Genomic DNA, 10,000 nt, shown 5'->3' with positions numbered 1-10,000 from the left:
GGCTGTTAAACTCATTGGGCATTGGCTGCTAAATCACGAACAGCCGAGCACACATCCTGGATTGGTGGCACCCAGCGGGATTGGTGTGCCACCCCACCTTCCTGACACCCATTCGCTTGATGCATTACGTTGCTCCTCCAATTTTCCTGCACGCATGGAGGGGAAAGGGAAGGAAGGTCATATGACCGATTATTTTACCAATTACAACGCCCCGAAGTTGACGGCCCGAGCCCCCTCACCGGGCATCATGACCGCTTAAACAAAGCCAATTATAAAGCGGACTCCCGTGTGAGTGGCTGTCACATGCACTGTCAGGGCGGTCATTTGGGGAGTCTACTAGAGGAAATTGACTGCCCTGGGGAACGTCCTCACTCCCGACGAAGGCGTCATTTGGGAGGAGACAACTGTAATTAAATGCCATGGGGAGTACACACTTCCCGTGGGGGGCCGGACTTTTTGACATGTCGTGTAACTCCTACAAGGAGGGTGTCAAAACTGTTTTCATTGCGTTGAATTTACGCGTCACCTTTTCTCGCCTTTCTTGTATCGCGCCCAGGGATATGCCATTTCTTCTGTCCTTCTTCCACCGCGTGTTTTGCGTTATTTCCTCCATTCTGACGTTTATCTCTCTCTCTCTCTCTCTCTCTCTCTCTCTCTCTCTCTCTCTCTCTCTCTCTCTCTCTCTCTCTCTCTCTCCTCTCTCTCTCTCTTCTCTTTAGCTCCCCTTGCCATACCGTCCTTCCATCCACTTAATCGTGTTTTTCCTCTCTACTCATAGCTCAAATTATCTCAAAGAGTTTTCATTAGTTTTGTGCTCCCCCGATTCCTTTGTTACTTTGCTTTTTGTCTGTTTAAGCATCGAAGTGTTTTATTCCACGTCCGCACGCTGGCGTTAGAGCTGCGGCCTCTCGTGCTTCCAGTGCCGCCAACCATAGTGTGCCACGGAAGCAAATTTAGCTTTTACTCTTTCTCGGCAGATGGCAAGCAAATCGCAACCGGTGACGCCGTCCATGTGTGCCACGGAGCAAATTTAGCTTTCACTCTTTCTCGGCAGATGGCATGCAAATCGCAACCGGTGACGCCGTCGAAGCCCTGATTGAGGACTTCGAGCTGGTGATAAACGACGAGGTGCATGACGTGAAGACACCGGAAGTGGAGCGACCCTCCCAGGTGGACGCTACGCTGTGACACGAGTGTGTGGCAGCACACCGTAGCTAGGTCCGCGGTTGCAATCGTCGTTAAATCAGATTATCCCAGCAGCGAATGCCTTCTGGCATAGCCTCTAAGATTGCTTTCTGGACAGTGGTGCGCAGCGCTCATGTTTCAGTCCGCTAATTTTTTGCCCAGTAGTGCAGCATTGGCGGCAGGGATGAAGTGCGCCAACTCACGTTTACGTCGTGCGGAGAAGAGCGGTTACGAGTTGTTTGCATTGGAGCCCTCGTGAGGTGAGTAGTTCATCTACCTCTCTAGTTGTCGTGACTTGCGTCATTTGCGTGATTTACGTATCGTGCTTGCACAGTGCTGTCCACTGTGTCATCGTTGAAGTTGCTCAGCCTTCTCTTGGTTGTCCTCATGCAGTGTATGCGACGTTGCTGTGGGAGAGTCTTCGATTGCCTTGCCGAGAGGGAGCTGGGGATACACTCTCTCCTTGTTGTCTTCATTAGCTGAACATGGTTCTCATTTGTGCTCTCAGGAAGAACTAAGAACACTGTTCCTGGTGAGAAGGAACTAACGACACAGTCGTCCGTGTCGTCACGAGGAGCTTATGACATAACATCATCGCCTGTGCCATCACAAAAAGTTCATGGCTCCGGCCCTTAGCCTAAGTGAAAACTGACGCAAATATTTCACGTGTCCTCATGATAATATGACATTCTTCTCCACTTTGTGTGCTTGCAGAAGGAGCTGACGACGTTGTCCAATGTGCGGAATATGGTGGCGCATCTGTGCGAGGTGCTGAACGTGGAGGAGCACCAGCTGAAGAAGGAGGACGAAGATCACAGAGCAGCTGGGAGACCTTAAGGTCCAGCTGGAGCCTATGGAGAAGATAACGGGTGGGGGGGGGGGACCCCAAGACCCAACTAGAACCTAACTTAAGGGTGACGTGGGTTACCTTAAGATTAAAATGCAATCCACTAAGAAGGAGAGATTAGCCAAAGACATGGGTTTTCCGCCCAGTCTAACGCCCAAACGCCACTTCATATCAAGTGCCAGACCATACAGACACAAGGCAGGCTTAGCCAAATGCATGGTTTTCCGTCTCCACTCTACGCCCAAACGCCACTTCATATCAAGTGCCAGACCATACAGACATACTGTCTGAAAAATGAAACTCGACAGGGCGCTGTGAGGCTAAACCTTGCATGTCACAATCTCATATTACCCGCATATGATGTGACCGTGTGATGTGATGTGATGTGAGTCATTGATGTGTGATGTGCCGTGATACATGCACTTGCATTATCCTGCTGTTTGCCTACTTCACCACCATATACAAAGCTCCTGGTTGTTATGGGAGGGAGACTTAACCCGTTTATCGCTGGGAAGTGCTTGCATATCAAACCTGACCGCTGGCAAGGGCAATGGCGGAGAACGATCGGTGTGTTCGAGCACGGCTGACAGTTCTCGGCGGCTGGCTGAGGTGTACTGTCGTTAGGAGGAGCGTGTCGTTGCTACCAGAGCTGGTTTCATCAGTGAAATATGTTTCTGTGCAGCCAGCAATTAACATATTTCGTGGCACAATTAACATATTCGTGGCATAATCGTTGGCCACGTTTATTAACGTTTATTGCACCGCGCAGCTGTGAGCCCACCCTGTGCGCAGCTGTGAGCCCCACCCTGTAAGCAGCTGTGAGCCCATCCTGTGAGCAGCTGTGAGCCCACCCTGTGAGCAGCTGTGAGCCACCACCCTGTGAGCACCAGCAACACCCTCCTTGGTGCCAGTGCCATAGCTTGCCTCCTTTGCTCAGTCGACCAGAAAGCACTACCCTATTTGAGTGCTGTGCTTTTTAGGTGCTTTTTGCTGTCTGTTAGCTTTCTCCTTCTTATTTTTTTAATATTCTCTGCGTTGCCCATTTTGTGGCATTGCCAATGCCGTCTTTCTTACTTCTCTTTTCGACTATGTTCATCATTGTCGCCTCTTGTCCAAGGAGCGCAGCAGAGGGATTGGCACAGCGTAGGGGACAGGGGCCGTGACACCCCCCCCCCCCCTTTAGGGCGACATAGACCTGTATGTCGGTCAAGCACCACCATTACTACCCAGTCGACCCCGTGTCGGTATGGGCCTGATGACCCACTTCACAATCAGCTTGCAAAGCCTGCGCCATGTGACTTATAGCGGTCGGGACCCTCTGTATCGACCCAGCTGCCGACAGTGCTTAAAAGAAGGCCCTGTGCTTGCAAGGGGCCTCAAGTCGGCTAAGAGCAGCGTTCGATGAGGCCCGAATAGGGGCCCGAGCGGCCCATTGGAACCGACGATTAAGGGCCCTAGAGAACATCAGGGCCCGAAAAACTGGCTGTAGGTCACATAAGGGGCCGCAGCCCATAGAGCGTGACCTGAAGTATCCGTCAGGGTTCTCTTGGCTCGTTTGGGGACCCCCCTGAGACAATGCGTGTGTCTAAGCCTGCCAGAGACCATGGACACCGAAAAGCTGGCTCCCTGTCAGTGTAAGCGCTGGGGGTAAATTTTCCACGTAGGAGCAAGGCCCCAGGACCACGATTAGGTTCAGAAGGTTGGAGCTTGCGCGCCCTACAATCTTGGTAGTAAGGACAGCGATGGCCTGCGTTTGCAGCTTCCGTAAAATCGAACGACGCTAGCCTCTGCAAGTGACACCAGGCCGCGGGCGTCGTGCGCGCAAGAACGACCCGTCGTGAAGTGATCGTTACAATGTCTCTCAAAATTAACATTAGGCTAGGCATATCTTTTTGTACACATTGGGTATGTCCTCTGGACAGGTTAACTGTTACCGGCAACACAAAAGTCACGATCATCTCCTACCTTCTGCCCTTGAAAATGACGATCTACCTTTGATCTTCCAGCTCCATCACCAGATTTCAGCACCACCTCACTGTGCTGAAAAGGCCAATCCGTTCTTACCGTCAATCTAAAAGTTGTGCACGTGAAAGACATGCCTACGCTACCTTCAGAACATAAGATTGATGCATTAAAGGTTCAAAGGTACCTTTTTTAGAAACGTCATAATTTTCGTCCACCCATTAGCCACGGCTCAATATGAGCTGGCCGACGGTGCGCGGCCTGTGGAAACTGCAACATCTGGTGTCGAGGTTCTTGCTGCTAAGATTTGCGAGCGCACATGTTCGAAAGTACGTTGCATAATTTACATGACTGATCGATGATGACTGGATATTGAAGATTTCCAGACTACAAATTGTCGACCCATCTCGATCTACAATCTACTTTCGTGTGGCCCTTAACATGCCGGCAGAACCCAGACACAATTCTGAAAAAGCTTATGATTTCTATCGAATGGGAAACAGTTCATTAGAGCATTGTAAAATTAAGAGCCCCGGCGATTTATTTCATGCAAGCACTTAAGACAATTAATCATGTTTCAAGCAATTGTCCCAATTCATTGTCATAGAAATTCGGGCAGATTGATGTCGTAGTAACTTCTGGCTTCTTTCCAGCAACAGAAGGTACAAATTAAAAATGGCTGACAAAAACATGTCCTCATTAAAAAAACGTGTCATTTCCGGCGACCTCCTGTTTTTTTGTGGAGGGGGGGGGGGGCTTTCACTACCAAGAGGCTTTTTGTCAGCCCTGCTCTCACCTTGCCAGGGCTCTGGCTGCGTGCCTGCTCTTCTCCATGAGCTCCCCGACACCAACTAATATCTACAACACGGTCTTGCGTTTTGAAGTCGGCGCCTCCCCGTTTCAGCAGAAAGAGCAAGAGCTGGAGGAAGCCCGCCACCCGCGTACCAACGTGCTCACCTGGTCAGCACTGACCCCATGGTTGTCCAGCTCGTTGAGTCAGTGGTGCTGCCATCTATAAGCTAGTTCTGTCACCGTTGGTGGTCGGCGTGGCCGCTGTTTTTGCATAATTTTAGTTGTATTTTTCTATTTCTAAGGATTACTCTGAGTTCTGAACCTTTAAAGTGCGTGGATTTTTGGGATCAGAGCTCTCGCTAAGCCGTGCTTGTGTGAGCCCTGACCCCTACCATCTGATCTGATGGCATTCTAACTTACTCTTCTCGATACTGCCCAGTGGCTGACGAAGGCAACAGCTGAACAGAGAGCCAACGAAGGTTAGCAGTTTTGTAGCACATTTGAGCTGTAGGTAAAAGTTACAAGTGATTTACTGGAGAGAGGTGTGTCCATGATTGAGATCTTCACCTGGATTCCAGGGAGCTAGAATCGGTTTTGAGCTAGGGCGGGAGTGAAAAATTCCATCGCAAAAAGACCGTGCGGGAGTGAAAAAATCAATTCACAAAAGATAGAACTTATGAGCTCGTGACTGATGCTTCAGCAAACAAAGGCATCTATTTCAAGTTCGCATGGACGTAATATCATGAACCTGACACAACTGCTTTGTTTTTAACATCATAGGCCATTAAAGTGAAACAGAATACAATAAAGCGCAGTAATTTCATGACAGTGTAATGAGCATACAACATTACTAACACCAACAACTTGATGCTGCACTTTGCGCTTCCCTTCCACAGCACTTTTAACACAAAACAAAGCAATGGAATTCAATAACAAAACAGCAACAGAAAATTCAACAAGCATAAAACACTCAAACAAAAAAAGAACCTTGGACACATCAGCCCATCACCAAGTCAAACACAACAGATATACATCGGGCTTCTGCTAAGATGGGGTCAGGGAAACCGAACATTTCATCACTGTTTCTTACAAAATATCAATGCTTATTTCCACGAAAGTAGCCCAACTATGCCTAACCTAAAGAGGCTTTACTTCTTCTCATCCTGTCTTACCTGTTTGCATCACAGCAGCATTTGTGAGTTACTGATTCTTGCACAAGTCCTATTGCCGCTTGCCATGCACTTAATCAACTTGTTACAACTTACAACGACTTGACAGCAGCACTTGTGGTAAAAACACGATAAAGCTAATTTTTGGCCGGTTTCAACTTGCATTTTTATTCAGTTAATTTGTGTACGCTTGTTGACATCAGACAAAGTTGACGACACACACATCAAAACACCTTAAATCACTTTGAACAACTTTTTTGATTGCCTTGGTTAACCTATGTCAAGGGCAATAATGGGCATGCCCCACAAAACAATCTCTCTTCTCCAAAAGTAACATAACTTTTAGATGACCACGCCAGTATTGCTGCTTGCCTTTTCAACGGAAGCAAAGGCATCTATTTAGGCTTGTCTATTCATGCTTAATGAAAAGTTTGAGATGTTGGCTTCACATTTTAAGTGGGATGGTTTGACTACTTGTTACATACTAATATTGAACTCAGATTATAATTACTATGCAGCTTGGAGTATCGCCGTGTTAAAAATATAATGCATATATACAGTACAGGTCATTTGCCAGTCCGCAAACACATGACAGCCTAATACAAACATCTGGTTGAAAAAGCAGCCATGAGGGCCCCACCCCTTTAAGAAATTTGGGACACAAATAATCAAAAATATGGAACAAAATAAGCCCCATTGCATGCCTGTGGCAGCAGAATTTGTCTTTATGACAAAAGTCGATGAATATTATAAAACAGGAAAATGGCTAGCTGGTGGTTACCCAATCATGTGTTGAAAGCAGGGTAAGGTAAGCAATTTACATACTCGTCTCACATGAGACTTACTGTCTTATTCCTGCTCCCCCAAAACAAAAAGTCAATACCTTTTGCATGGTCTGCTAGCAGACAGAGTCATCCCACTCACCCCCAAATATGAATATCAATCATGCCCACCAACATACGAGATTAGAATGCGAAGCAAGTAAAAGGTGTGCATGATAAACATCTCCAGAGGGCAGAGTTTCGCCATCAAACACTTCTGTATTAGCTGCGTCAGGTCTATCCCAAAGCTCTATATGGCCGCGTTAGGATAGCCTTGTCAGGTAGCCTGGTGAGTTAGGCACTCGAAAGGCTTAGAATTATCATTATTTAGGACCGCCATGAACCAAGAAAACGATTTACCGATGGTTTAACAAAGAAAAAAGGCGGTCAAAATAAGTTTCGTGCTTTAAATTGTCTCCTTCATTCCCTGTAAATTGTTCACTTTTGGGTGCATATCAAACATATTTGGGCGGTTGGCGAATTAATCAAATTTATGTATGAAATACGCGCAAGTTCGCAGTTGGAGCATGTTGCAGAGAAATTGGTCAACATTTTAAGCAACAGGTGGTACCTCTAAATGCAACTGAAAATGAAGGAAGAATAAAGTGGCATCACACTCGTATGATACCAAGAACAACAAAAGTAATTAAATAACTCTAAAAATTGATGCTTTTCTGGCAAAATTTTGTGTTCAGCTGATTTGACTTAAAATCTGTTAACAAGAGTGCCCAAATGGGGATATTCATTTTGAAAAGTTAATTGAGAAGACATTTTTTGAATTTTTCACACCTGCATTTCGGGAGTGATGCAATTTAGTGGTCAAGTTTCCTCGGGAAAAACGAAATACGTGGAGTAAAATTCTCTACCAGGCCAGGCCTTGCTGGTGTACGCACCTGGCTCTTTTTCGTGGCGTGGTGGTAAGACCAAAAAAATAGGGGATGCATGAAAACCTTGCACTTGGTACGCAGCTGCCGATCGTGATGCATTTTGTAAACAAGCCAAACTTAATTCGCGCAAGCAACAGGAGTCGCTTGGGTTCTTGGGCCTGAAGTTACCTGGCGCCCTAGTTTTGTGCATACATAGACATGATTTAGATGTAGGCGAGGCAGGACATAGCCATAGGTGTTCAGGTTTTGTGGAGCCTCGTTTATGCTTGGTGGTTTCAAGTGAGCTCGGTTTTGGATGACATCTGAAAACCTCAGGAAGGGAAATAGGGGTTTGGCATAAGCGATTGGACAATGTTAGGTACGAGTGAAAAATTGACTTTAAATGTGGGGAAAGGGAGCGAAAAATTCCTCCTCATAGGGTGTTGCTTCACATCTAAAGTCGACAATTCTAGGACACTGCTAGATTCTACCTGATGATAGGGGTTAGCTGCAGGGACACAGTTTGCCTGCATTCGCGTGCACAAAGGTCCGTTTGGCACCAAACATTGCATTTAAGGCTGGTTAAAGTTCTCTGTTCTCTTGATAGAGGTCTAACAGAGGACAGAGAGGTCAGAGTGAGGTCAAACGGTATTGCAGATAGATTAGATAAGCTCGCATTGCATTTGTATCCACACCGTCGGGCCACTTTTATCGCAAGGATTCGTCGGCGCCCATTTCGATGCGTTTTAACATCTCGTCACTTTGAGGCATTGCTGCCACCCCCTCGTTAAGTAGCTTTTTGTGCTGAACACGCGCTTGGGTGAGGGGGGTCTTATTGACCCCCGAAGGTTTTTCCAAAATGCTTCTGAACGACGCGGCGAAGCCGCCCAAATTTTATAGGGCTGTAGAAAATGGGAACCAGATCGTTTGCTATAAAATGGTAGATGTAACTTGAAAGATTGCTGACCTATGGCAGGCCAAAATCAGGCTGTGGTCTCAGTGAAGTAAATTTCTAGGGAATCGTTCAATCTGATGCAACAACGGAGTGTTAGACGAACCCATGCATCTCTGAGACGCTTTCGTAAGCAACACAACTATTGCATGAACAAATTACGCTGACCTAAGGTCAGGTATAAAGGTCAGACTAAGGTCAAAGCCAACCTGCTTTTTTACTCTGAGGCTTGCTGTGCGGGATAGTTTCTGGTGCTCATTTCGAATTTATTAATGGCAGGAATCGCATTATTCATCTTCCACGAACTTTTAGAGGTCAGAATAGGCCACTGACTTAGATTACTCATGTAGCACGCCTAAAAGGTCAAACTCTTTACCAAACTTCAAAAAGAGTCTTCTGGCAGTGCTATATTATGATAACGATACACCGGTTGCGATACGGGCGGCACCTGGGCTCTGAGCGTGCGCTCGGGTCCGAGGCTCTGGCTTACCTAACCCTGGACCACGCAGGGCCCTTTTCATGTCACTGTCTGGGCGCACTCTGCCCTTGGCGTGACGCACACAGTCTGGATGCTCACGAGGCTGAGTCGACGCGTTGCATGACCAGCGCGTGATCCTGCGTACAGTACAGTTCTGCAGCGCGTGATCGCAATATGTAGGTCGGTTCTTGCAGCGCGTGAGCGGCGCGTGGTACACGGGTGAAGGTCTCGTGGGGCGTTGTTTCGCGGCTGAGCCCACCGACAATCATTGCGTGGTGTCGCGTTTGTTGATGTTAGTCTAGACAATCGAGGTCAGTCTGGCGCCGCCTGCAGCATAATGTATACACACGCAGCGACGGGCGTGTCGCGGCATCGGGCCGCGTGCCGTCGGCGGGCTGCGCGTGGTGGCGAGATGCGGGCACAGGCGAGCGAGGGTCAAAATCTGGAATAACGCGTGCTAAAACAACACACAGATGCTACATAAAGCAACAGACAGATGCTACAATATCTCCCCCCCCACACAACAAGCATTTTGGCCGAGACACAACAAAATGCGCAGCGATCGGAGCCTTAAGGACAAAGGGAGACAGATGGGTGACAAAGACAAACAAATCAGAAGTGCATAACATAGAAGCGTAAAACACGAACACTACAACACAGGGAAGAGGCGCAAAACGCGTAAATACTAGCGGATAAGCACGAGAAACATAAACACAAGTACGAACATGACACTGAACACAAGCGAACACAAGCACATTGTGCATGGGGAGGTAGATTTGGTTTCTGAGCTGCATGAACGAGGGCTGGCTCAACACGCCTGGTGACCATGCTCGTCTGCCTATACGGAATCGTAATCTAAACATGTACTTAACCTAAACATATACTCAACCTAAACATATACACGGGAGCGGACTAGTGATGATGACGG

This window comes from Pollicipes pollicipes, unplaced genomic scaffold (assembly GCF_011947565.3).
Source record: "Pollicipes pollicipes isolate AB1234 unplaced genomic scaffold, Ppol_2.1 Scaffold_6052;HRSCAF=7182_pilon_pilon_pilon, whole genome shotgun sequence".
In the NCBI taxonomy this organism is placed as follows: domain Eukaryota; kingdom Metazoa; phylum Arthropoda; class Thecostraca; order Pollicipedomorpha; family Pollicipedidae; genus Pollicipes; species Pollicipes pollicipes.
Note: the sequence above shows the minus strand (reverse complement) of the source record.